Source organism: Carassius carassius, chromosome 14 (assembly GCF_963082965.1).
Source record: "Carassius carassius chromosome 14, fCarCar2.1, whole genome shotgun sequence".
Classification (NCBI taxonomy): Eukaryota; Metazoa; Chordata; class Actinopteri; order Cypriniformes; family Cyprinidae; genus Carassius; species Carassius carassius.
Genome location: NC_081768.1, coordinates 32,709,967 through 32,736,367, shown reverse-complemented (window position 1 = coordinate 32,736,367; position 26,401 = coordinate 32,709,967). Strand labels below are relative to the sequence as shown.

At 40.8% G+C, this 26,401-nt stretch overlaps 1 protein-coding gene and 1 pseudogene across 1 annotated transcript in view; one reads left to right on the top strand and one right to left on the bottom strand.

Annotated features, from left to right (window-relative positions):
• Positions 1-26,401, bottom strand: part of LOC132157526 (myosin heavy chain, fast skeletal muscle-like) — a 317,123-nt gene that overhangs the window by 276,425 nt on the left and 14,297 nt on the right. The window lies entirely within an intron of this gene.
• Positions 15,513-22,889, top strand: LOC132157528 (myosin heavy chain, fast skeletal muscle-like; annotated as a pseudogene).

Sequence of the window (26,401 nt, the reverse complement as noted above, 5' to 3'; positions counted from 1 at the left end):
CAATCTCGAATCTCCCTTTTCTGTCCAAGATACTAGAAAAGGTGGTATCCACACAATTATATTCCTTCTTAGAGAAAAATGGTATATGTGAGGATTTCCAGTCAGGATTTAGACCGTTTCATAGTACTGAGACTGCTCTTCTTAGAGTTACAAATGATCTGCTCTTATCATCTGATCGTGGGTGTATCTCTCTATTAGTTTTATTGGATCTTAGTGCTGCGTTTGACACAATTGACCACAACATTCTTTTGCATAGACTTGAATACTTTGTTGGCATCAGTGGAAGTGCATTAGCATGGTTTAAATCGTACTTATATGACCGCCATCAGTTCGTAGCAGTGAATGAAGATGTATCCTATCGATCACAAGTGCAGTATGGAGTACCTCAAGGCTCAGTACTAGGGCCGCTACTCTTCACGCTTTATATGTTACCCTTGGGAGATATCATCAGGAAACATGGTGTTAGCTTTCACTGTTATGCTGATGATACTCAGCTCTATATTTCTTCGCAGCCCGGTGAAACACACCAATTTGAAAAACTAATGGATTGCATAGTCGATATAAAAAACTGGATGACGAGTAATTTCTTACTGCTAAATTCTGAAAAAACAGAGGTGTTAATTATAGGACCTAAAAACTCTGCTTGTAATAACCTGGAACACTGTCTAAGACTTGATGGTTGCTCTGTCAATTCTTCATCATCAGTTAGGAACCAAGGTGTGCTACTTGATCGCAATCTTTCCTTAGAAAGCCACGTTTCTAGCATTTGTAAAACTGCATTTTTCCATCTCAAAAATATATCTAAATTACGGCCTATGCTCTCAATGTCAAATGCAGAAATGTTAATCCATGCATTTATGACCTCAAGGTTAGATTATTGTAATGCTTTATTGGGTGGTTGTTCTGCACGCTTAGTAAACAAACTACAGCTAGTCCAAAATGCAGCAGCAAGAGTTCTTACTAGAACCAGGAAGTATGACCATATTAGCCCGGTCCTGTCAACACTGCACTGGCTCCCTATCAAGCATCGCATAGATTTTAAAATATTGCTTATTACTTATAAAGCCCTGAATGGTTTAGCACCTCAGTATTTGAATGAGCTCCTTTTACATTATAATCCTCTACGTCCGCTACGTTCTCAAAACTCAGGCAATTTGATAATACCTAGAATATCAAAATCAACTGCAGGCGGCAGATCCTTTTCCTATTTGGCGCCCAAACTCTGGAATAACCTACCTAACATTGTTCGGGAGGCAGACACACTCTTGCAGTTTAAATCTAGATTAAAGACCCATCTCTTTAACCTGGCATACACATAACATACTAATATGCTTTTATTATCCAAATCCGTTAAAGGATTTTTAGGCTGCATTAATTAGGTAAACCGGAACCGGAAACACTTCCCATAACAACCTATGTACTTGCTACATCATTAGAAGAATGGCATCTACGCTAATATTTGTCTGTTTCTCTCTTGTTCCGAGGTCACCGTGGCCACCAGATCCAGTCTGTGTCCAGATCAGAGGGTCACTGCAGTCACCCAGATCCAGTACGTATCCAGACCAGATGGTGGATCAGCACCTAGAAAGGACCTCTACATCCCTGAAAGACAGCGGAGACCAGGACAACTAGAGCCCCAGATACAGATCCCCTGTAAAGACCTTGTCTCAGAGGAGCACCAGGACAAGACCACAGGAAACAGATGATTCTTCTGCACAATCTGACTTTGCTGCAGTCTGGAATTGAACTACTGGTTTCGTCTGGTCAGAGGAGAACTGGCCCCCCAACTGAGCCTGGTTTCTCCCAAGGTTTTTTTCTCCATTCTGTCACCGATGGAGTTTCGGTTCCTTGCCGCTGTCGCCTCTGGCTTGCTTAGTTGGGGACACTTCATCTACAGCGATATCGTTGACTTGATTGCAAATAAATGCACAGACACTATTTAACTGAACAGAGATGACATAACTGAATCCAATGATGAACTGCCTTTAACTCTCATTTTTGCATTATTGACACTGTTTTCCTAATGAATGTTGTTCAGTTGCTTTGACGCAATGTATTTTGTTTAAAGCACTATATAAATAAAGGTGATATTGACATTGACAAGGAGGAACTCTATAGCGCCACCTTTTGACAAAAGTGGGGGGGTTAGTTTTAGCTATAGACACAAAACTCAGTACAATTATTGGTCTTATCAAGATGGACAACTTTCTTATATACAGTCATCAGCTACGACCAACAGGAAGTTGGCTATTTTGACTTGAATATGGATTTTTGGGAAAATTCAGCTGTGAATTAATGCATACTGCTCAGAGGAGAAGTACACTTGACACACCAAACTTTGTCTACATGTTGAAAAAACATTGAGGAACTTATATTGCGAATGGATTTTGGATAGCTTGAATGGTTTTGCCGTGGTGATTTTTTTGAAATGACCGTAAAAAGGGAATCATTAATTGTATTGTATTTTTAAATTGCAGCTTCCTGCAATGAAACACGTCAAAGAATTTTTTCATACAGATGAAAAAGTCATTCTGAGGAAATATGCATAGTTTCACGACTTTACAACACTGTATGGATAACAGAAAATTAAAAAACTGTCAGACATCTCATCTCACTCTGTCCCTCTGTTTGAGTATATGTGCTTAGACTTCCATTGTCTGAGAGAAATAGCGCCCCTACAGGTGCAATTCCCGGACTGAAAGGGAGGAGACTCTCTTTTAGTTTCACTTTTAAATCGGTTAAAAATACAAATAAATACTTAGATTTAATTCACACTGGCAAGCTAAACCAACATATATGATTATTACCGGGTCAGGGCTCATTAATAGTTGATGTGTGGTCAGTGATACGTGAGAAATACGAGAGATGAATCACCGCTCTGAGCACCAGCGTGTGGAATGACTAGCTCAGAAAAATGTATTCTTGTTTTATAGCTATTCAAAATAAAATATTACAGCGATATCACACAATTCACCAATTAGAACACACCAAGAGCTAAATTCAGATGTTTTTGAACTTATTGTGTGAAAATGATATATTTGCGGCTGCCTATGTAAAATCACCGCCTCCGATCAGCACGTACAGTGTCACAGTGCTCAAATAAACAAATTTATTATTGTTTAAGAGCTTTTTAAAATAAAATATTACCACAAATGCACACAATACACCCATTATAACACAACAAGAGCTAAATGCAGGTATTTGTGACCCGTTTAAGTGTGAAAGACTATTTGAAAGCGCAACTGGCAGAATAACATATATCTCTCGAGCTGCAGGATTCTGCCTTTCGTTGTACGAACGAACACATCACGGACAAGATTATTTCAAAATACATAATAGCTTGGCGAATATAGACGAAAACAGCCACGTGAACATAAACTGTTGAGAAATAAATCTGAAGTGGATCTACTGGATTTGAATATTAAGTGACCGCATTTACCAGCTGCTTCTGTCTTCAATTTTAATCTATATATAAAAAAAGGAAACTCATTCGTCTTGGCTGCTTTTTTTAATGTGTGTACATTTATTTATTTACTTTTTTATACATTTTGTATAATTTCATAGTTTATGTATTATAATTATAAAAACAAAAATAAATTTAGCCACTCACATTGAAATATCGTAGGCCTTATCCTTTTCTGACAGTTTTAGGGATTTTTAAAAATCCTAAAAAACCTTATTTGTGCTGCAAATAATAATTTCAAACTCATTTGATACTGACCTATGACATCCTGTGACATGATATTTATTTGAATTTACATAATGTCATGGATGTAACAGTAAATATGTTCAGCTCACAGATGAAGACTAAGCTGTAATTGTCACGCTGTCTAGTCTCTGTCTCCCTGGGTGTCAACTAGTGGGCTCACTTCCCCTTAGGCACTTCACCGTAGGCACTAGATTTCCTCTAGTCTTGTCCTGTCATCACAGTAATTGCACTCCGGTTAATTGCACCAGGTGCAGGCACTCTATTATCATTAGCCTCCCTATAAATTCCAGTCTTTTCTTGTTGTTTGTATGGAGTCCTTGAGTCCTTGACCCTGAGTTCGGATGGAACCCGCCGTCTCATCATTGTGCACGGAGAGGGGAAAGGAGGCGCAAGTCTGCCGCGCCAGCGCCGCTGCGCAGAATGACCGCCGACCCAGCACCATTGCACAGGATGGCCGCCAACCCTCACAACGAGGCAAGATGGAAGCCAGCCTAACACCACAACACAAGATGGCCGCCAGCTCAGCGCCACGAGGCAAGATGGACGCCAGACCAGTGCCACAACACAAGATGGCCGCCAGCCCACAGCCACGGTGCAAGATGGCCGCCAGCTCAGCGCCAACGCCCAAGATGGCCGCTGAGACGTTTTTGGATTATTTCTCCATGCTGTCAAAGATCCTAGAGATTCCCAGGAGTGTTCACGTCACGTCTGCTGATCCAGAGACTGTTCACATCACGTCTGCTGAGCCAGCACCACAGTACAAGATGGTCACCAACCCAGCGCCACTGCACAAGATGGCCGCCAGCTTGGAGACACTGCAGAGGATGGCAGCTCTAGTGGGCCTTCCTGAGTTGAGTCAGGTTCCCGTTGACCCTCCAGAGTTGAGTCAGGTTCCCATTGACCCTCCAGAGTTGAGTCAGGTTCCCGTTGACCCTCCAGAGTCTGGTCATGTTCCAGTTGACCCTCCAGAGTCGGGTCATATTCCCGTTGACCCTCCAGAGTTGAATCAGGTTCCAGTGGACCATCCAGAGTCGAGTCAGATTCCTGTTGACCCTCCAGAGTCGAGTCACGTTCCAGTTCATCCTCCAGAATCAAGTCAGATTCCTGTTGACCTTCCAGAGTCGAGTCAGGTGTCCGTTGACTTTCCAGATTCGAGTCAGGTCCCTGTTGACTTTCCAGAGTTGAGTCAGGTTCCGGTTGACCCTCCAGAGTCGAGTCAGGTGCTCATGGAACCTCCAGAGTCAGGGTTAGTCACCGTTGACCTTCCAGAGTCAGGGTTAGTCACCGTTGACCTTCCAGAGTCAGGGTTAGTCACCGTTGACCTTCCAGAGTCAGGGTTAGTCACCGTCGACCTTCCAGAGTCAGGGTTAGTCACCGTTGATCTTCCAGAGTCAGGGCTAGTTCCTGTTGACCTTCCAGAGTCGAGTCAGGTGCCCGTTGACTTTCCAGAGTCGAGTCAGGTCCCTGTTGACTTTCCAGAGTTGAGTCAGGTTCCGGTTGACCCTCCAGAGTCGAGTCAGGTGCTCATGGAACCTCCAGAGTCAGGGTTAGTCACCGTTGACCTTCCAGAGTCAGGGTTAATCACCGTCGACCTTCCAGAGTCAGGGTTAGTCACCGTTGATCTTCCAGAGTCAGGGCTAGTTCCTGTTGACCTTCCAGAGTCGAGTCAGGTGCCCGTTGAATTTTCAGAGTTGAGTCAGGTTCCAGTGGATCATCCAGAGTCGAGTCAGATTCCTGTTGACCATCCAGAGTCGAGTCACGTTCCAGTTGATCCTCTAGAATCAAGTCAGATTCCTGTTGACCTTCCAGAGTCGAGTCAGGTGTCCGTTCCCTTTCAGAGTCGAGTCAGGTCCCTGTTGACTTTCCAGAGTTGAGTCACGTTCCGGTTGACCCTCCAGAGTCGAGTCAGGTGCTCATGGAACCTCCAGAGTCAGGGTTAGTCACCGTTGACCTTCCAGAGTTAGGGTTAATCACCGTCGACCTTCCAGAGTCAGGTTTAGTCACCGTTGATCTTCCAGAGTCAGGGCTAGTTCCTGTTGACCTTCCAGAGTCGAGTCAGGTGCCCGTTGAATTTCCAGAGTTGAGTCAGGTTCCGGTTGACCCTCCTAAGTCGAGTCAGATGCTCGTGCACCCTCCAGAGTCGAGTCAGGTGCTCGTGGACCCTCCAGAGTCAGGGTTAGTCACCAATGTCAATGTCAATGTCACCTTTATTTATATAGCGCTTTAAACAAAATACATTGCGTCAAAGCAACTGAACAACATTCATTAGGAAAACAGTGTCAATAATGCAAAAATGATAGTTAAAGGCAGTTCATCATTGGATTCAGTTATGTCATCTCTGTTCAGTTAAATAGTGTCTGTGCATTTATTTACAATCAAGTCAACGATATCGCTGTAGATGAAGTCGACCATCGACCTTCCAGAGTCAGGGCTAGTCACCATTTACTTTCCAGAGTCAGGGTCAGTCACTGTTGACCTTCCAGAGTTGAGTCAGGGACTCGTGGACCCTCCAGATTCGAGTCAGGTGCTCGTGGACTCTCCAGAGTAAGGGTTAGCCACAATTGACCCTCCAGAGTAAGGGCTAGTCACCGTTGACCTTCCAGAGTCAGGACTAGTCACCATTGACCTTCCAGAGTCAGGGCTAGTTACCGTGGACCTTCCAGAGTCAAGGCTAGTCACCGTTGATCTTCAAGGACAGAGTCAAGTCACTGGTGATCTTGAAGAACAGAGTCAAGTCACTGGTGATCTTCAAGGACAGAGTCAAGTCACTGATGATCTTCAAGGACAGAGTCAAGTCACTGGTGATCTTCAAGCACAGAGTCAAGTCACTGGTGATCTTCAAGGACAAAGTCAAGTCACTGGTGATCTTCAACGACAGAGTCAAGTCACCGGGGTTCTTCATGGTAGAATTCAAGTCACCAGTGATCTTCATGAACAAGGGCAAGTCACCAATAATATTCATGAGCAGAGTCAAGTCAGCACCGATCTTCTGGAATCCAGTATAAACACCATGGGATTACCAGAGTCTCTGCCCTTCTCTGTGGAACTACCAGAGCCTCCCCACGTCTCTGCTGAACTATCAGAGCCTCTCCACGTCTCTGATGAACTACCAGAACCGTTCCATGTCTCTGCTGAACTACCAGAGTCTCTCCTCGCCTCTGCGGAACTTCCAGAGACTCATCATGTCTCAGTCGAACTCTCTGAGCACCCGACTGTTCCTGTTGTGGACACGGAGGTTACCCTTAACATGTTCATGTTCTATGTTTCAGACTTGCCCAACCAGACTTGTCCTCCTGGTGGTCCGGCCGCATGGTTGTGGTGGTCTTCTGCTCCGCCCTGGGGGGCGTCCATCCTGACCACACGGTTGTGGTGGTCTTCTGTTCCGCCCTGGGGGACACCGTTCTCGACCACATGGACATGGTGGTCTTCTGCTCCGCCCTGGGGGGCTTCCGCCCTGACCACACGGTTGTGGTGGTCTTCTGCTCCGCCCTGGGGGGCGTCCGTCCCGACCACACAGTTCTGCTCCGCCCTGGGGGGCTTCCGCCCTGACCACACGGTTGTGGTGGTCTACTGCTCCGCCCTGGGAGGCGTCCGTCCCGACCACATGGTTATGGTGGTCTTCTGCTCCGCCCTGGTGGGCATCACCTGATGTCCTTCTTGGACTTATGTTTTTGTGTTTTGTTTTTTTCTGTCTGTCTTCCTCCTATGGACCTGGCCCTCCGTCCCTCCCACTGATCCTCCGCCGGTCCACCTCCCTCCAGGGTTTCTTGTCTGTGTCTTTCGTTCTGTTTCCCTCTAAGGACCTGGCCCTCCATCCCTCCCCCTGATCCTCCGCCGGTCCACCACCCTCCTGGACTCCTTGTTTTGTGTTGCACTTCTCTTGTCTCTGTTTCCCCATTTTACCTGGTCCTCTTGTCTCTATTTTACCATTTTATCTGGCCCTCTGTCCCTCCCCCTGGTCCTCCGCCGCTCTACCTCCCTCCTGGTCTCTTTGTGTCTTTGGTTTTCGCTTGGGTTCAGGTGGAGCATCTGGCAGCTGCTCCGTGGACAATGTGACAATGTGACAATGTCACACTGTCTAGTCTCTGTTTCCCGGGGTGTCCACTAGTGGGCTCACTTCCCCTTAGGCAATTCACCGTAGGCACTAGATTTCCTCTAGTCTTGCCCTGTCATCACAGTAATTGCACTCTGGTTAATTGCACCAGATTCAGGCACACTATTATCATTAGCCTCCCTATAAATTCCAGTGTTTTCCTGTTGTTTGTATGGAGTCCTTACCCTTTGTGTGTCCAGCTTACTCATCCCCCGAGATTCTTCCTGTCTGCTCGTCCTCCGAGTCATCTCACATTCCGAGTTCCCTTTTCCTGTCCCTTTCATTTGTTTGTTTTGTTTGGACTGTCCTTTTGGTTTTGACCTTAACTGTATTCGACTATGATTTGGATTACCATATATTAAACTACCTGCAATTGGATCTCTCGCTCTCCCTGTGTCTTTCTGGGTACACGAATCGTCACAGTAATGCAAGCAGAACTTTCACAAATGCTTATAGGTCATTAAAATCATTATAAAACACTTACAAATCATTTAAGGATTTGATAACACTGTAAAATGTTATTTGTTAACATTAGTAAATGCATTGGTAACACTTTATAATAACTGCACTCATTAGTAAATCGTCAGTTCATGCTTTATAAAGTCTTGTCCCAACATTAATAGTCAAAGTCAAAGTCACCTTTATTTATATAGCGCTTTAAACAAAATACCTTGCATCAAAGCAACTGAACAACATTCATTAGGAAAACAGTGTGTCAATAATGCAAAATGCTAGTTAAAGGCAGTTCATCATTGAATTCAGTAATGTCATCTCTGTTCAGTTAAATAGTGTCTGTGCATTTATTTGCAATCAAGTCAACGATATCGCTGTAGATAAAGTGACCCCAACTAAGCAAGCCAGAGGCGACAGCGGCAAGGAACCGAAACTCCATCGGTGACTGAATGGAGAAAAAAACCTTGGGAGAAACCAGGCTCAGTTGGGGGGCCAGTTCTCCTCTGACCAGACGAAACCAGTAGTTCAATTCCAAGCTGCAGCAAAGTCAGATTGTGCAGAAGAATCATCTGTTTCCTGTGGTCTTGTCCTGGTGGTCCTCTGAGACAAGGTCTTTACAGGGGATCTGGGGCTCTAGTTGTCCTGGTCTCTACTGTCTTTCAGGGCAATAGAGGTCCTTTCTAGGTGCTGATCCACCATCTGGTCTGGATACGTACTGGATCCGGGTGACTGCAGTGACCCTCTGATCTGGACACAGACTGGATTTGGTGGCCACGGTGACCTCGGAACAAGAGAGAAACAGACAAATATTAGCGTAGATGCCATTCTTCTAATGATGTAGCAAGTACATAGGGTGTTATGGGAAGGGTTTCCGGTTCCAGTTTACCTAATTAATGCAGCCTAAAAATCCTTTAACGAATTTGGATATTAAAAGCATATTAGTATGTTATGTGTATGCCAGGTTAAAGAGATGGGTCTTTAATCTAGATTTAAACTGCAAGAGTGTGTCTGCCTCCCGAACAATGTTAGGTAGGTTATTCCAGAGTTTAGGTGCCAAATAGGAAAAGGATCTGCCGCCCGCAGTTGATTTTGACATTCTAGGTATTATCAAATTGCCTGAGTTTGGGAACGTAGCAGACGTAGAGGATTATAATGTAAAAGGAGCTCATTCAAATACTGAGGTGCTAAACCATTCAGGGCTTTATAAGCAATAAGCAATATTTTAAAATCTATACAATGTTTGATAGGGAGCCAGTGCTGCGTTGACAGGACCGGGCTAATATGGTCATACTTCCTGGTTTTAGTAAGAACTCTTGCTGCTGCATTTTGGACTAGCTGTAGTTTGTTTACTAAGCATGCAGAACAACCACCCAATAAAGCATTACAATAATCTAACCTTGAGGTCATAAATGCATGGATTAACATTTCTGCATTTGACATTGAGAGCATAGGCCATAATTTAGATATATTTTTGAGATGGAAAAATGCAGTTTTACAAATGCTAGAAACGTGGCTTTCTAAGGAAAGATTGCGATAAAATAGCACACCTAGGTTCCTAACTGATGACGAAGAATTGACACACCAACCATCAAGTCTTAGACAGTGTTCTAGGTTATTACAAGTTTTTAGGTCCTATAATTAACACCTCTGTTTTTTCAGAATTTAGCAGTAAGAAATTATTTGTCATCCAGTTTTTTATATCGACTATGCATTCCATCAAATTGGTGTGTTTCACCGGGCCACGAAGAAATATAGAGCTGAGTATCATCAGCATAACAGTGAAAGCTAACACCATGTTTCCTGATGATATCTCCCAAGGGTAACATATAAAGCGTGAAGAGTAGCGGCCCTAGTACTGAGCCTTGAGGTACTCCATACTCATACTCATACTCCATTGTGATCGATAAGATACATCTCCATTTACTGCTACGAACTGATGGCGGTCATATAAGTACGATTTAAACCATGCTAATGCACTTCCACTGATGCCAACAAAGTGTTCAAGTCTATGCAAAAGAATGTTGTGGTCAATTGTGTCAAATGCAGCACTAAGATCCAATAAAACTAATAGAGAGATACACCCACGATCGGATGATAAGAGCAGATAATTTGTAACTCTTAAGGAGAGCAGCCTCAGTACTATGATACGGTCTAAATCCTGACTGGACATCCTCACATATACCATTTTTCTCTAAGAAGGAATATAATTTTGACGATACCACCTTTTCTAGTATCTTGGACAGAAAGGAGATTCGAGATTGGTCTATAATTAACTAGTTCTTTGGGGTCAAGTTCTGTTTTTTTGATGAGAGGCTTAATAACAGCCAGTTTGAAGGTTTTGGGGACATATCCTAATGACTATGAGGAATTAATAATAGTCAGAAGAGGATATATGACCTCTTTTAGGAACTTAGATGGTATAGGGTCTAACATACATGTTGTTGGTTTAGATGATTTAACAAGTTTATACAATTCTTCCTCTCCTATAGTAGAGAATGAGTGGAACTGTTCCTCAGGGGGTCTATAGTGCACTGTCTGATGTGATACTGTAGCTGACGGCTGAATGGTTGCAATTCTATCTCTAATAGTATCGATTTTAGAAGTAAAGTAGTTCATAAAGTCATTACTGCTGTGGTGTTGGGAAATGTCAACACTTGTTGAGGCTTTATTTTTCGTTAATTTGGCCACTTTATTGAATAAATACCTGGGGTTATTTTTGTTTTCTTCTAAAAGAGAAGAAAAGTAATTAGATCTAGCAGTTTTTAATGCTTTTCTGTAGGATAGATTACTTTCCCGCCAAGCAATACAAAATACAAAATACAAAATACAATACAAAATTTTCGGGCTGCTCTCTTTAGGGTGCGAGTATGCTCATTATACCATGGTGTCAAACTGTTTTCCTTAACCTTACTTAAGCGTAAAGGAGCAACTGTATTTAAAGTGCTAGAAAAGAGAGAGTCCATAGTTTCTGTTACATCATCAAGTTGTTCTGAGGTTTTGGATATGCTAAGGAATTTGGATACATCAGGAAGATAACTTAAAAAGCTGTCTTTTGTGGTAGAAGTGATGGTTCTTCCATACTTATACTTGTAGAATATACAATTTTGGCTATATGAAGTTTGCACAGAACTAAATAATGATCTGAGATATCATCACTTGGCTGAATAATTTCAACACTATCAACATCAATTCCATGTGACAGTATTAAATCTAGAGTATGATTTCGACAATGAGTAGGTCCTGAAACGTGTTGTCTAACACCAATAGAGTTCAGAATGTCTATAAATGCTGATCCCAATACATCTTTTTCATTTTCAACATGGATATTAAAATCACCAACTATTAAAACTTTATCTGCAGCCAGAACTAACTCGGATGTAAAATCACCAAACTCTTTAATAAAGTCTGTATGGTGCCCTGGTGGCCTGTATACAGTAGCCAGTACAAACATAACAGGGGATTTATCATTAACATTTGTTTCTCTGGATAATGTTAAATGAAGCACCATTACTTCAAACGAGTTATACTTGAAGCCTGCCCTCTGAGAAATCCTGAAAACGTTGTTATAAATTGAAGCAACACATCCCCGCCTTTGCCTTTTAGACGCGGCTCATGTTTATAACAGTGATCTTGGGGCGTGGACTCATTTAAAATAATGTAATCATCAGGTTTTAGCCAGGTTTCTGTCAAACAGAGCACATCTATATTATGATCAGTTATCATATTATTTACAAAAAGTGTTTTCGTAGAAAGGGATCTGATATTCAATAAGCCAAGCTTTATCATTTGTTTATCCATATTGCATCTGTTTTTTATTTGTTGAACCTCAATTAAATTGTTAATCTTAACTTGGTTTGGAAGTTTTTTGTATCTTCTAGTTCGAGGAACAGACACAGTCTCTATAGTGTGATATCTAGGTGAAAGAGTCTCTATGTGAATAATCTGACCTCTGTGACGTGAGGCAGCTAGCAGACGGTCGGTTTAGCCAGTCTGTCTGCTTCCTGACCTGGGCCCCAGTTAGTCAAGTATAAACACTAAGACTATTTGCCATATTTCTAGAGAGAAGAGTGGCGCCACCCCAGGAGGGATGAAGAACATCTCTTTTCAACAGGTCAGGTCTGCCCCAAAAGCTCGTCCAATTGTTTATGAAACCTATGTTATTCTGTGGGCACCACTTAGACATCCAGCCATTGAGTGATGACAATCTGCTATGCATCTCGTCACCATGGTAAGATGGGAGGGGACCAGAGCATATTACAGTGTCTGACATCGTGCTTGCAAGTTCACACACCTCTTTAATGTTATTTTTAGTGATCTCCGACTGGCGAAGTCGAACATCATTAGCGCCGGCATGAATAACAATCTAACTGTATTTACATTTAGCATTAGCCAGCACTTTTAAATTTGCCCAGAAGTCAGGCGCTCTGGCTCCGAGTAAACATTTGGTGGCTGGTGTCTCTATATTCACGTTCCGTATAATAGAATCACCAATAACTAGAGCACTTTCAATTTTTGCGGTGTTTTGACCCACGACTACGCTGTCTCACCGTCACCCAGTTGCCCTGCTGCAGGGGCTCTGTTGCCGGAACCGAACAATGTACAGGAATCCCTGAGCTAGACGCATCCAAAGCTGTATCTAGAGCCCTAACATTCTTACTGTCCTCAATTAAAGTTTGGATGCGTGTCTCTAATTCTGAAATCTTCTCTGTCAGCCTATTTCCCTGCATTTATCACGTGAATCCCTCATCTGCGACAGAGATAGATAAACTGTACATGTGGCAAGAGGTGCAAGTAACAATGATAGGAGAAGCCATTACTCACCGTGCTTGATGAAATATTCTTACTGCGGTTGTTTGATGAACTTGTGAAAAACTGGAGCGAGAGAGAGGAGAGGAGAAAAGAAAACAGCGATAGGTTCGAATGAAAATGCTAATGACAAGCTAACGAGTGCTAACGCTTTGCAGGTGTACTGCACTCACGGATATAAAATAAAAGTGAACGATTAAAATTAATCTGAAAAGATTTATCGATAATATCAGAAATATGGTGTGAATTAAGTTATATTTTATCACTTTAAAAAAACAGAGAGTGATAGTAAGATAAAGATTCTATAAAAAAAAAATAAAAAAAATAAAAACAGCTACACGGAGCTACGATTAGCTACAGAAGGCCAACAGGAAGTAGAGAAAACACTGTCCAACAGCAACAGCCGCCAATATGAAGGAAAACAGTCATTTGTATTATGCTTCAATTATTATTATTAGGTGTATGACGCACAACTTTCGTCTAATCATAAGTGCATAAATGAAGTAAAATGCCATAGATCTCATATGTTTGCTTAAACTGTTCACGTAAAATTTTATAAATGTTATGGTTGCATGAGAAGAGAAAATAAGCTAAATATATAAATGAACAAAAGGAGACAATTGTCATTTGTAAAGTTGATTTAAATTGTATTTGTTCACAGTTGTTAACATTTCATCAGAAGTAATGATATATCCTTTTCTTTGTTTTTCTTTTTTCATTTAAGGTTATTAACCTAATTGAATCTATTTAAGCCAAATTGAAACTATTGTCTAACCTGCCAAACTGCCAAATACAAGAAATGAACCTACATACTGTAATATGTTTGGACGTTTTAGAGAAATGCTTTATAAATGCACTGTAACTAAACCCATTAGATTTTAGCTGACTAAATTCATGGTCGATTTAGTCGACTAAAATTTTATGATATTTAGTCGACTAAAACTATAATGAAACAAAAACTACATTCAAGAAAAGTAAATGATTTTGTGGTTTGACGTTCCGTATTTGACTTGATGCACTTAGGACAGATGTGGTGTGATAACAAACAGTACCATCTTCATATAGGAATGCATCTGCAAATGCAACTCACCATACTCAGAAGCAATTGGCCCAAAGATGAATAAGTGTGTACTACTTATTCATCTTTGGGCCAAATGCTTCTGAGTATGGTGACTGTTGTCTGTAAATTTATATTAAAATCAAGCAAAATTCCTAGGCTTGTGACTCTAACACAAAGTCAGTTAATAACAATCTATTACAATAGTATACTGCAGCAGCTAATGAATGTTAACATATAAACGTAAATCTAGAGAGTTAGAGCTAGTCATAAACATTATTACTTTTAATTAATTAATTATTTATTTATTTATTTATTTCAAAAGTACAGTCAATTGAAAAAGCAGTGCACGTACTGAGAAATCTTACACTAATGTCATGATAGGTCAAATAAGTCTTCACCGTGGCCTGGATGTGTAACCTAAACTTAATACAAACATGAGCTCTCACTGTGCTATATTTATAATTTGTCCATATATGAACATTCTGTTTATAAGTTTGATAGTCATTATATGACCGTGAAATAAGATTTGTATGTGCAGTAATCACTGAGGTTTAATTCCCCCAAAAAAGTCCGTCAGATACATGTATTTATTTATTTATTTATTTATTTATTTATTTATTTATTCATTTGGAAGGACTGTCACCGTCCATCTTTGGTTTTTAAAGAGGAAATAATATGGATGCTAAAAGTTCAAAAACAAATAGTTATTAATATGATAGTTGCCCAAAACTCAAGTTGTATATTACCTTTTATCAAAAGTAAAAACTTTTAGTCATCACATGGTGCTAGTCTTGCTTTCACCTCTAAAATTAAATAGTAGTGACAGCTGACTGCTTCTTCACATCTGAATCAAGTTCCTCCTCTTTGCCAAGATTGAAATAAGAAGCAACATTGAAATAAGACCTCGGTGACATCAAATTAAACATTGTAAACAAACATACACTCAACAAGAAAGCCTACATTAAAAAGAAGAGACAAAACATAAGAAAAACATGGACTGTTAAACTTTTATGTCATATAAGTATATTATCCAAATGTCTATGATTAATATGTTATTGCTTTAAAATTAAAACATATCAACATCATGAATTTAAGTATAGAAAGACTGTTCAGTTCATCTAAACCATTAAAAAATTAAAATATCACATGCTCCAGCAAACCAACAAAACAAATGAACGACAGCCTGCTGCTATTTACATCAACATAAACCATGTAGAATAACATGACCAAATCCAGCTGAACAGTTCAGCTGAGTCTTCAGTAAAGATACTATATAAATGACAACCTCTGATTGCAGGACAGTTGCCCATCAAAATACGATGAGTCACTATCTATCTATCTGTCTATCTATCTATATACAATTATAATTATATATGTATTACTAATTAGTATATATTCATTTTATATTTCAGAATCCTGGACTTGCCAGCTGCAATTTCCATCTGAGATTAATACAAGGTAAAGAACTTCCCAACTGATGGTGACAATATGATCTGTTTGGTTTAACTGATTGGAATGTATTAGGACAGTTAGAGTTGAAAGTTAGACAATTACAATCAAAGAGTGAATCTAATGAAGTATATCAGCATGGTGATGTCAGTTGTGCTCCACAGTGAAGTACAATCATGGGAGATGGTGAAATGGAGTGTTTCGGCCCGGCGGCCATTTACCTCCGGAAGCCAGAAAGAGAGAGACTCGAGGCTCAGACACTCCCCTTCGATGCCAAAACAGCATTCTTCGTGACAGATGCAGCTGAGATGTACTTGAAAAGTACTCTTATTAGTATAGAGGCTGGCAAAGCTACTGTCAAAACTGACTGTGGGAAAGTAAGTATCAAATATTAAAAAATAATATTTCATATGTGACTGTGCTTGAGTCTTCAAATGTTAAAGTTTTTCACGTTAATAGTGTAGAAATATGTGTACAAAAAGTCTAAAAAAAAGACTTTTATTACAGACTGTCACAGTAAAGGAAGATCAAATCTTCCCAGGGAATCCTCCCAAATTTGACAAAATGGAGGACATGGCCATGATGACCCATCTCAATGAGCCTTCTGTGCTGTTTAACCTCAAAGAGCGTTACGCAGCATGGATGATCTATGTAAGTACATCCTAATTTATTCCTGGAATAGGGCAGAAACATTGTAAAACTGGACAATCTCCATTTCAGACCTACTCTGGCTTGTTCTGTGCCACTGTCAATCCATACAAATGGCTCCCAGTGTACGACGCAGTTGTCGTGAGTGGATACAGAGGCAAAAAGAGGATTGAAGCCCCACCTCACATCTTCTCCATCTCTGACAACGCCTACCAGTTCATGCTCACAGGTAAGTGGATTCCAACAGTCTCAACATATAACAGTTAAAGAGACAATGAAAAATACACTTTATAATAACTAGCATGAAGTGTTAGCCTATAATTCATTGTCTATAAATTGCTGTTGCTCTATGAAAAGAGTTCATAGAAAAGCTGAATTAACTCAAAATAGTATCTTTATATCAAAGGTTACTGATGTTTTTTTATCCTTAGTTAACAACTTCTTTATAAACGGTACCTAAATGAGGTTTTAAGCTGAGGAAACGGAGTAGTACAGTTCAAATGAATTATCAATTACTAAGTGTTTGATAACAACCATTATTTTGCATTATTTTATCTTCTATTTGTACTTAAGTACATGAATAAATAACTGAAATGTTAACTTTAGGATATAGCCTTTTAATCTAATAATAATGGCAAAAAACAAACAAACACTTAATAGCTTCAAGTTAATATAGAGTGCTACCTATATTTATATATCCTGTTAATATATCACGGTTTAATTTCAGATCGTGAGAACCAGTCTGTCCTGATTACGTGAGTAAATATTCTTCTGCTGACACAACCTGAAGCTTTTCACTTATGATTGTAAATCAGTTAAAGATTTATGACTAAATGATGCTCTCATATAAATCTCCAGTGGAGAATCTGGAGCAGGAAAGACTGTGAACACAAAACGTGTCATTCAGTACTTTGCAACTGTTGCGATGGCTGGTCCAAAAAAGACAGACTCTGGCCCTGGAAAAATGCAGGTTAGTGAATATCTATTCTAGACAATGTTATTGATGACAGTGTTTGTGATTCACCTCATGACTACCCACTGTGTTACAATTACCTCTAGGGATCACTGGAGGACCAGATCATTGCAGCCAACCCTCTGCTGGAAGCTTATGGTAACGCCAAGACTATAAGGAACGACAACTCCTCTCGTTTTGTAAGTTGCGGCGATGAATCATAATTAATAACATCATAAATTTTCAATCACAAACAGTTGAGCTTTTATCAATGATTTCAATCTAGGGTAAATTCATCAGGATTCACTTTTCGGGCACTGGTAAACTGGCCAAAGCAGATATTGAAACTTGTGAGTCAACACTGTTTTTAGCCAAACATTTTATTTGGAGTTTAAGATGTGGGTTAATCAATTGAAAACAATGTCTTTTTACCACACCTTTTCTTGGAAAGATCTGCTAGAAAAGTCAAGGGTAACATTCCAGCTGTCTGCTGAGAGGAGTTACCACATCTTCTACCAGCTCATGACTGGACACAAGCCAGAGCTGCTCGGTGAGAAATCTACAGGATTGTGTGTTTCAGTTATTTCTATATTTGAGAGCACTGGCAACATACTGCACATCAATTCTTTACAGAGGCCCTGCTCATCACCACCAACCCTTACGACTATCCAATGATCAGAGAGAGGAGCAGGCCGAACCTGACGGCAATGAGGGTAAGATCAAATTTGAGCACAAATGAACATATAAAAATGGTCACTTAATTAGCAATAATAATGCATAAAACTCTGCTTCCTTAGCTGCTTATAAAATCGCCTACCTCATGGGCTTCAACTCTGCTGACATGCTGAAAGCTCTGTGTTACCCCAGAGTGAAGGTCGGGAATGAGATGGTGACCAAAGGCCAGACAGTACCACAGGTGATGACTTCATCAACACATTTAACTTGTGGATACAGTGAGAAATATCTCAGACATAGTCATCTTGAGAAGTAAGGGTAATAATACATTGACCTTTGAATCTGTCAGGTGAACAATGCAGTCTCTGCACTCTGCAAGTCTGTCCATGAGAAAATGTTCTTGTGGATGGTCGTCCGTATCAATGAGATGTTGAACACGACGAATCCTAGAGAGTACTACATCGGTGTGCTGGACATCGCTGGATTTGAGATCTTTGATGTGAGTATCAGTCATTAATGTCTCTGAAAGAATCAAGACATACAAGATAACAGTGAGTTGCAATAATTGCTTCTGTTGAATTATCAGTATAACAGCTTGGAGCAGTTTTGCATTAACTTCACAAATGAGAAACTGCAACAGTTCTTCAACCACACCATGTTTGTTCTGGAGCAAGAGGAGTACAAGAAAGAAGGCATTGAATGGGCGTTCATTGACTTTGGTATGGACTTGGCTACCTGCATTGAGCTCATTGAGAAGGTAAGAGGATATTCAGTAAATTAAAATAACGATCTCACTGTGCCTGTTCTTGAGTGTGAATATTTCTTCAACAGCCAATGGGCATCTTCTCCATTCTTGAAGAGGAGTGCATGTTCCCAAAGGCTACAGACTCAAGCTTCAAAAACAAGCTGCATGACCAGCATCTGGGAAAATGTTCAGCTTTCGAGAAGCCCAAGCCTGGCAAAGGTAAGGCAGAGGCCCACTTCTCTCTGGTGCACTACGCCGGCACTGTGGACTACAACATTACTGGCTGGTTGGAGAAGAACAAGGATCCACTGAACGACTCTGTCGTGCAACTTTACCAAAAGTCAGCACTCAAAGTGAAGTGAAGCTACAGCTGCAGCTCTCCGAAAGAAGCAGGCTGACAGTGTGGCTGAACTCGGAGAACAGATCGACAACCTCCAGCGAGTCAAGCAGAAGCTGGAGAAGGAGAAGAGTGAATACAAGATGGAGATTGATGACTTGACAAGCAACATGGAAGCTGTGGCTAAAGCAAAGGTAATGTCACTAGATGATCATTAAGAAGTACGAAATCATCTTTGCAAACATATTCATATAATCGCTAATCTCTTTAGGGTAATTTAGAGAAGATGTGCCGCACTCTTGAAGACCAGCTGAGTGAAATCAAGGCCAAAAGTGATGAAAATAGTCGCCAGTTGAATGACATGAATGCACAACGAGCAAGACTTCAGACTGAAAATGGTGAGTAAGCGACACATGTAAAAAATCTTAAAACAAAACTGAGTTAAAATATTCTGTTGTTACAGTTCATGCTGATATCTGTAACCTGTTTCTAAGGTGAATTTAGCCGTCAACTGGAAGAGAAAGAAGCACTTGTTTCACAGTTAACTAGAGGAAAACAGGCTTTTACTCAGCAAATTGAGGATCTCAAAAGACATGTTGAGGAAGAAATCAAGGTAGAGTTGCAAATATTATTTAGTTTTGATAATAAATTAATTGTAATATTCTGTTTTTTTTAATCCAAACCATTGTGTAGAAGGTACAGTGTTTAAAATCCCAAAATGTGTCACCTTACAGGCCAAGAATGCTCTGGCTCATGCAGTTAAGTCTGCCCGCCATGACTGTGATTTGCTCAGAGAGCAGTATGAGGAGGAGCAGGAGGCCAAAGCTGAACTCCAGCGTGGAATGTTTAAGGCCAACAGTGAGGTGGCCCAGTGGAGAGCCAAATATGAGACTGATGCCATCCAGCGCACTGAGGAGCTTGAGGAATCCAAGTAAATACAGCAACGAAAAGAGTCTTAACTACCCTACATTTAATATCAGTAAGATTTCATCATTTAATACCACTCTCTTTAGGAATAAGCTGGCACAGCGTCTGCAGGATGCTGAAGAATCCATTGAGGCAGTGAACTCCAAGTGTGCATCTCTGGAAAAGACCAAACAGAGGCTGCAGACTGAGGTAGAGGACCTGATGATTGATGGGGAGAGGGCAAATGCATTGGCTGCCAACCTTGACAAGAAGCAGAGAAACTTTGACAAGGTGAGAATGATGTGGATAATCTTAAAATCTAAACCTTGAACCATGGACTTAGCTAATTAACAACGATTACCTTTTTCACCAGGTCCTAGCAGAGTGGAAGCAGAAGTATAAGGAAAGCCAGGCTGAACTAGAAGCTGCTCAGAAAGAAGCTTGTTCTCTCAGCACTGAGCTTTTCAAAATGAAGAACTCCTATGAGGAAGCTCTTGACCACCTCGAGACCCTGAAGAGGGAGAACAAAAATCTGCAACGTAAATGGCACTTCTATTTTTACAGCAAAGATTTTAAAAACCAGAGATGCATTTAAAAACAGAAAATGATGTACAATTGATTTTGAAATACTTTCAGAGGAGATTTCTGAGCTCTCTGAGCAGCTTGGAGAGACTGGAAAGAGCATTCATGAGTTAGAGAAAGCAAAGAAGACAGTGGAATCTGAGAAATCAGAGATCCAGACTGCACTAGAAGAAGCCGAGGTGACATTTCCTTTGCTACAACACTACCATCACACCAGTGCTTTGAATAATATTAAAACATTGTATATGTAGTGGTTCAAAACCTTAAATGAATGTTATTTCTTCTTAAACCGTCACAAATATACTCCCATAACTCCGGAGGCATATAGTACAATTTGACAAGTTTAAAAAGTATGTAAATCATTTCCTTTTTCTACTTGCAGGGCACCCTGGAGCATGAAGAGTCCAAGATTCTCCGTGTGCAGCTGGAGCTGAACCAGGTGAAGAGCGAGATTGACAGGAAGCTTGCTGAGAAGGATGAGGAGATGGAACAGATCAAGAGGAACAGCCAAAGAGTGATCGACTCCATGCAGAGCACTCTGGACTCTGAGGTCAGGAGCAGAAATGATGCCATGAGAGTCAAAAAGAAGATGGAGGGAGATCTGAATGAGATGGAGGTCCAGCTGAGTCATGCCAACCGCCAGGCTGCTGAGGCCCAGAAACAGCTCAGGAACGTCCAAGGACAACTCAAGGTATCCCTCTGTAGAAAGAGTAGTTTAAGTGTTTGATCAAATGAATATGATACATGAATTAACTGAAGCACAACATGGAACTAACAAAGAAAGAACATTGCCACAGGATGCCCAACTGCACCTTGATGAAGCTGTCAGAGGACAGGACGACATGAAGGAGCAGGTGGCCATGGTGGAGCACAGGAATGGCCTAATGCAAGCAGAGATTGAGGAGCTGAGAGCTGGCCTGGAGCAAACAGAGAGAGGCCGCAAAGTGGCGGAGCAGGAGCTGGTGGATGCCAGCGAACGCGTGACACTGCTGCACTCACAAGTACAAAAAGATTTTTTAAATACTAAGAGCAAATTCAGATCACATGATACATTATTAGTTACATATACATTGAACTACCTGCTTAAATCCTGCAGAATACGAGTCTTATTAACACCAAGAAGAAGCTTGAGACTGATCTGGTCCAGGTTCAAGGTGAGGTGGATGATGCAGTCCAGGAGGCCAGAAATGCAGAGGAGAAAGCCAAGAAGGCCATCACTGATGTGGGTGTTTGCATTCTGTCACTCTATTCTAATTTAAACAGTTATTTGACTTTGTTTAGCTGGATGTGGTAGCAAAGAGAACATTCATGGAGCTAATTCTATCTATATTGGTTAGCTCATTTTCATTGGCCAATATTTCAGGCTGCCATGATGGCTGAGGAGCTGAAGAAGGAGCAGGGCACCAGTGCTCACCTGGAGAAGATGAAGAAGAACCTGGAGGTGACTGTCAAAGACCTGCAGCACCGTCTGGATGAGGCGGAGAATCTGGCCATGAAGGGTGGAAAGAAACAGCTCCAGTAACTGGAGTCCAGGGTAAATTACAGGCTAAATACAGACTTAGGGTGTACTCATACTAGGAACGGTTGCCTTCTAATGAGCCAGAGTGAGATTATACTAGTCAAACGAACCAGACTTTGGGGGTGCTCTGGAACGTTTCAGATCGCCTAGTGTGAGTAACCCTCAGGTGAGCTGGCCATGGCAGAGATTTCACCGTTGACAATAACTCTCTACTGAAGGTGCATGAGTTGGAGGCTGAAGTTGAAGCTGAACAGAAACGTGGTACAGACGCTGTGAAAGGAGTGCGCAAATATGAAAGGAGAGTGAAGGAGCTCACCTACCAGGTAAAACCACACGCGAATTAGACACTTAACACCTTTCATGATGATAAACCGTTTAACCAAGGCCATGAACAATTATTACACCCAAAGACTGAGGAAGACAAGAAGAACGTGACTCGACTGCAGGATCTGGTAGACAAGCTGCAGCTGAAAGTGAAGGCCTACAAAAGCCAAGCTGAAGAAGCTGTAAGTCTAATGTCAAATTTCTTGAGTGTTTAGACATTTTCTATCCAATACAATCAGTGCCATGAGTGCAATGCTCTGAATGGGGTTGTATATCTGGTGTAATCCTAACAGGAGGAGCAGGCCAACACTCACCTGTCCAGGTACAGGAAGGTGCAGCATGAGCTGGAGGAGTCTCATGAGCGCGCTGACATCGAGTCCCAGGTCAACAAGCTGAGAGCCAAGAGCCGTGAAGCTGGGAAGGTAACAACAGATGATGATTATGTAGAGAAAAGTGACTTTTTATACATAAAATCTATGAAACATTTAACAAAATCATTTTTATTAATTTTTAATTTTTTTTTGCTTTTTAGACTAAAGATGACGAATGAAGACAAGAAACTATACCTACAAGCAAGCATATGACTGACTTGTGCTGAGTTCTTCTGTGTCCATTAAATGGCAGAGTTTGACTTTGTTCTTCATTATTTTTTCCACTTTCAAACTTCATCACATACTCAATCACTGTTTTAAAAGATAACTCATGAGGCATGATATGGTAAAGAACACAAATGCAGAGTACTGAAATTGTGATAGTGACATAAAGTGACATAAAACCTAAACCGGAAACAACCTGAACTTCATAACAAAAATGGGAACTTGTCTCTGTATGTCACTTTGGATAAAAGTGTCGGCTAAGTACATAAATGTAAATGTGTTGGAATAAACCAAAAGTCACTGGCAAATAAGAACACCAACTCAAGTAGACAAACCAAAATGGGTATATTTATGCACTGTATAAAAGGCATTACATGAAACCATGATGACAAAGGAAATACCAAAATAAAAAAGGGAAGGGGAAACGTGAAGACAGAAAAGTCAAGACCAAAACAGTCATATCACCCTGTAGCACAGGACTGGTTGCCCCACTGAAGCTAAGCAGGGTTGAGCCTGGTCAGTACCTGGATGGGAGTCCTGGGAAAAAAGGTTGCTGGTGGAAGAGGTGGGGGTAGTGCATGTACAGTGCTCTCTCCACTCTCAATACCATGACTGAGGTGCCCTTGAGAAAGGCACCGAAGCAGAGCACAAATTCAGAATATGGGTCACCATACTTGGCTGTATGTCACTTCACTTTAAAGATGTGTTAGTGAGGCCAGAATGGGGCGCTCACCCTGTGGTCTGTAATGGAGACACAACACTGTAAAAAGCTTTCGGATGAGATGTTAAACCGAGGTCCTGACTCTACGGGGTCATTAAAAATCCCATGGCACTTAAAAAGTAGGGTGTAACCCTGGTGTCTGGGCCAAATTATCTCCACCGGCCCTTGTCAGTGGTCTAATAATCCCATCCAGACATTTGGCTCTATCTCTCTCTCTCCTTTCCACCTGTAGCTGGTTTGTGGTGAGTGCACTGGTGCCATTGTCCTGTGGCTGCTGTTGCATCAGCCAGGTGGATTTGAGTTTGAGGAGAGACCCCCTCATATGATTGTAAAGAGCTTTGGGTGCACAGCAATACACAGTAAAGCACTATATAAATGCCTCATTCCTTCACAACAAAACTTCAACATAGGTTTGCTTTAAAAATGCTACCTTCCAAAGCATACCAATATATATGTACATTACATGCAGAGCCATCGAGAAAGTTGCAACATGCTTTGATCTTACTGCCATGCAGGCAAGTGGTTCATGGAGCTGTCAATATTTCCAAACAACTATGCGCTGTCTATATGTTTGAATGGGTTTATTCGGGACAGACAGCAGTTTCACTATATTTGCAGCAGTTTCTAGTACTTTATGTGCATTGATAACTATGCTGACTTCACTTTACAATAACATTTTATTCTTGGGAGTGATAAAAATACAGCATTGATATGTAGTATGACCACATTAGCCCGGTTCTGTCAACACTGCACTGGCTCCCTATCAAACATCGTATAGATTTTAAAATCTTGCTAATAACTTACCTGAATAAACCCTGAATGGTTTAGCACCTAAGTATTTGAATGAGCTCTTGTTACATTATAATCCTCCATTTCCGCTGCGATCTCAAAACTCAGAAAAAAACCTACCTAACATTGTTTGGGAGGCAGACACACTCTTGCAGTTTAAATCTAGATTAAAGACCCATCTCTTAAACCTGTCTTACAAATAACATACTAATATGCTTCTAACATCCAAATCGTTATCAAACATTTGCAAAGAAGTCAACGATATTGCTGTAAATGAAGTGAATATGTGTAGTTACACAAACAATACAGCTTTAGATATTATATACCATTGTGTACTTACATAGTAACTAGATGTATACATAGTATGTAACCACAATTTAAGTACACAGGTATTAGGGACAATATTAAATGGGACCAAATTTTTGTTTTACAATGAAGACTGTGCAGTGCTATTTTACATTTAACTATTCAGTTTCTGTACCTGAACACCTACAAACTTGAAAAAACTTAAACATTGTGTAAATGGCACAAATAAATAAATAGAAAGAACATACAAATTAAACTCAAACTGGGCCCACTGATACAACCTGCACCGGGGCCCCGTAAACCCCAGCTACGGCCCTGCATGTTATACTTAACGTTTATCATTATATAATAGACAGTTATATTATAATTGCAGTTAGATAATTTGAGAAACACGATAGATAGCAAGATGCTAGTTGTCATATTTTTAGTTTTTAGTCTTTTGCAATCATTCTCTCTCTGAAGGAGGTTGAATGACTTTCAATAATTACAATAAAGAGTTTTGCTGAACGCAAATGGTTGCCTTGTGTTTTTTTAAACATTATTTGAAACCTTTTTTATTTGGTAAAATTCCGAATATGCTTGCCTTTTGTAATATTATGTTATGTTGTATGGTTATGTGAATATCACAAAATAAAACTGGGAAGTAATTAACCTTGTTAAATTTAATATATATATATAAACTATGGCATTACATATGAATATTATTTTCCTCTTTGCACTGAAATAATGTTTTCTCCATTTTAACCCTAAATGCTACATAATAATATAAACAATAAACAACTTAGAGAATGTTATATTATATTTGGTCATTCATGGATGCAATGACCAAATAATAACTAAATAGAACTGAATGATGAAAATATAGTACAATTATTTAATTGAGTAAAATGTTATGGTAAAATGAGGTCAGCATAGTTATCAATGCACATAAAGTACTAGAAACTGCTGAGTTGTTTGGAAATATTGACAGCTCCATGAACCACTTGCCTGCATGGCAGGAAGATCAAAGCATGTTGCAACTTTCTCGATGGCTCTGCATGTAATGTACATATATATTGGTATGCTTTGGAAGGTAGCATTTTGAAAGCAAACCTATTTTGAAGTTTTGTTGTGAATGAATGAATGAGGCATTTATATAGTGCTTTACTGTGTATTGCTGTGCACCCAAAGCTCTTTACAATCATATGAGGGGGTCTCTCCTCAAACTCAAATCCACCTGACTGATGCAACAGCAGCCACAGGACAATGGCACCAGTGCACTCACCACAAACCAGCTACAGGTGGAAAGGAGAGAGAGAGATAGAGCCAAATGTCTGGATGGGATTATTAGACCACTGACAAGGGCCGGTGGAGATAATTTGGCCCAGACACCAGGGTTACACCCTACTCTTTAAGAGAAGTGCCATGAGATTTTTAATGACCCTGTAGAGTCAGGACCTCGGTTTAACATCTCATTCGAAGAACGGTGTTTTTTACAGTGTAGTGTCTCCATTACAGACCACAGGGTGAGCTCCCCATTCTGGCCTCACTAACACATCTTCCACCAGCAAACTTTTTTCCCCAGGACTCCCATCCAGGTACTGACCAGGCTCAACCCTGCTTAGCTTCAGTGGGCATCCAGTCCTGGGCTACAGGGTGATATGGCTGACTGTTTTGGTCTTGACTTTTCTGTCTTCACGTTTCCCCTTCCCATTTTTATTTTGGTATTTCCTTTGTTGTCATTGTTTCATG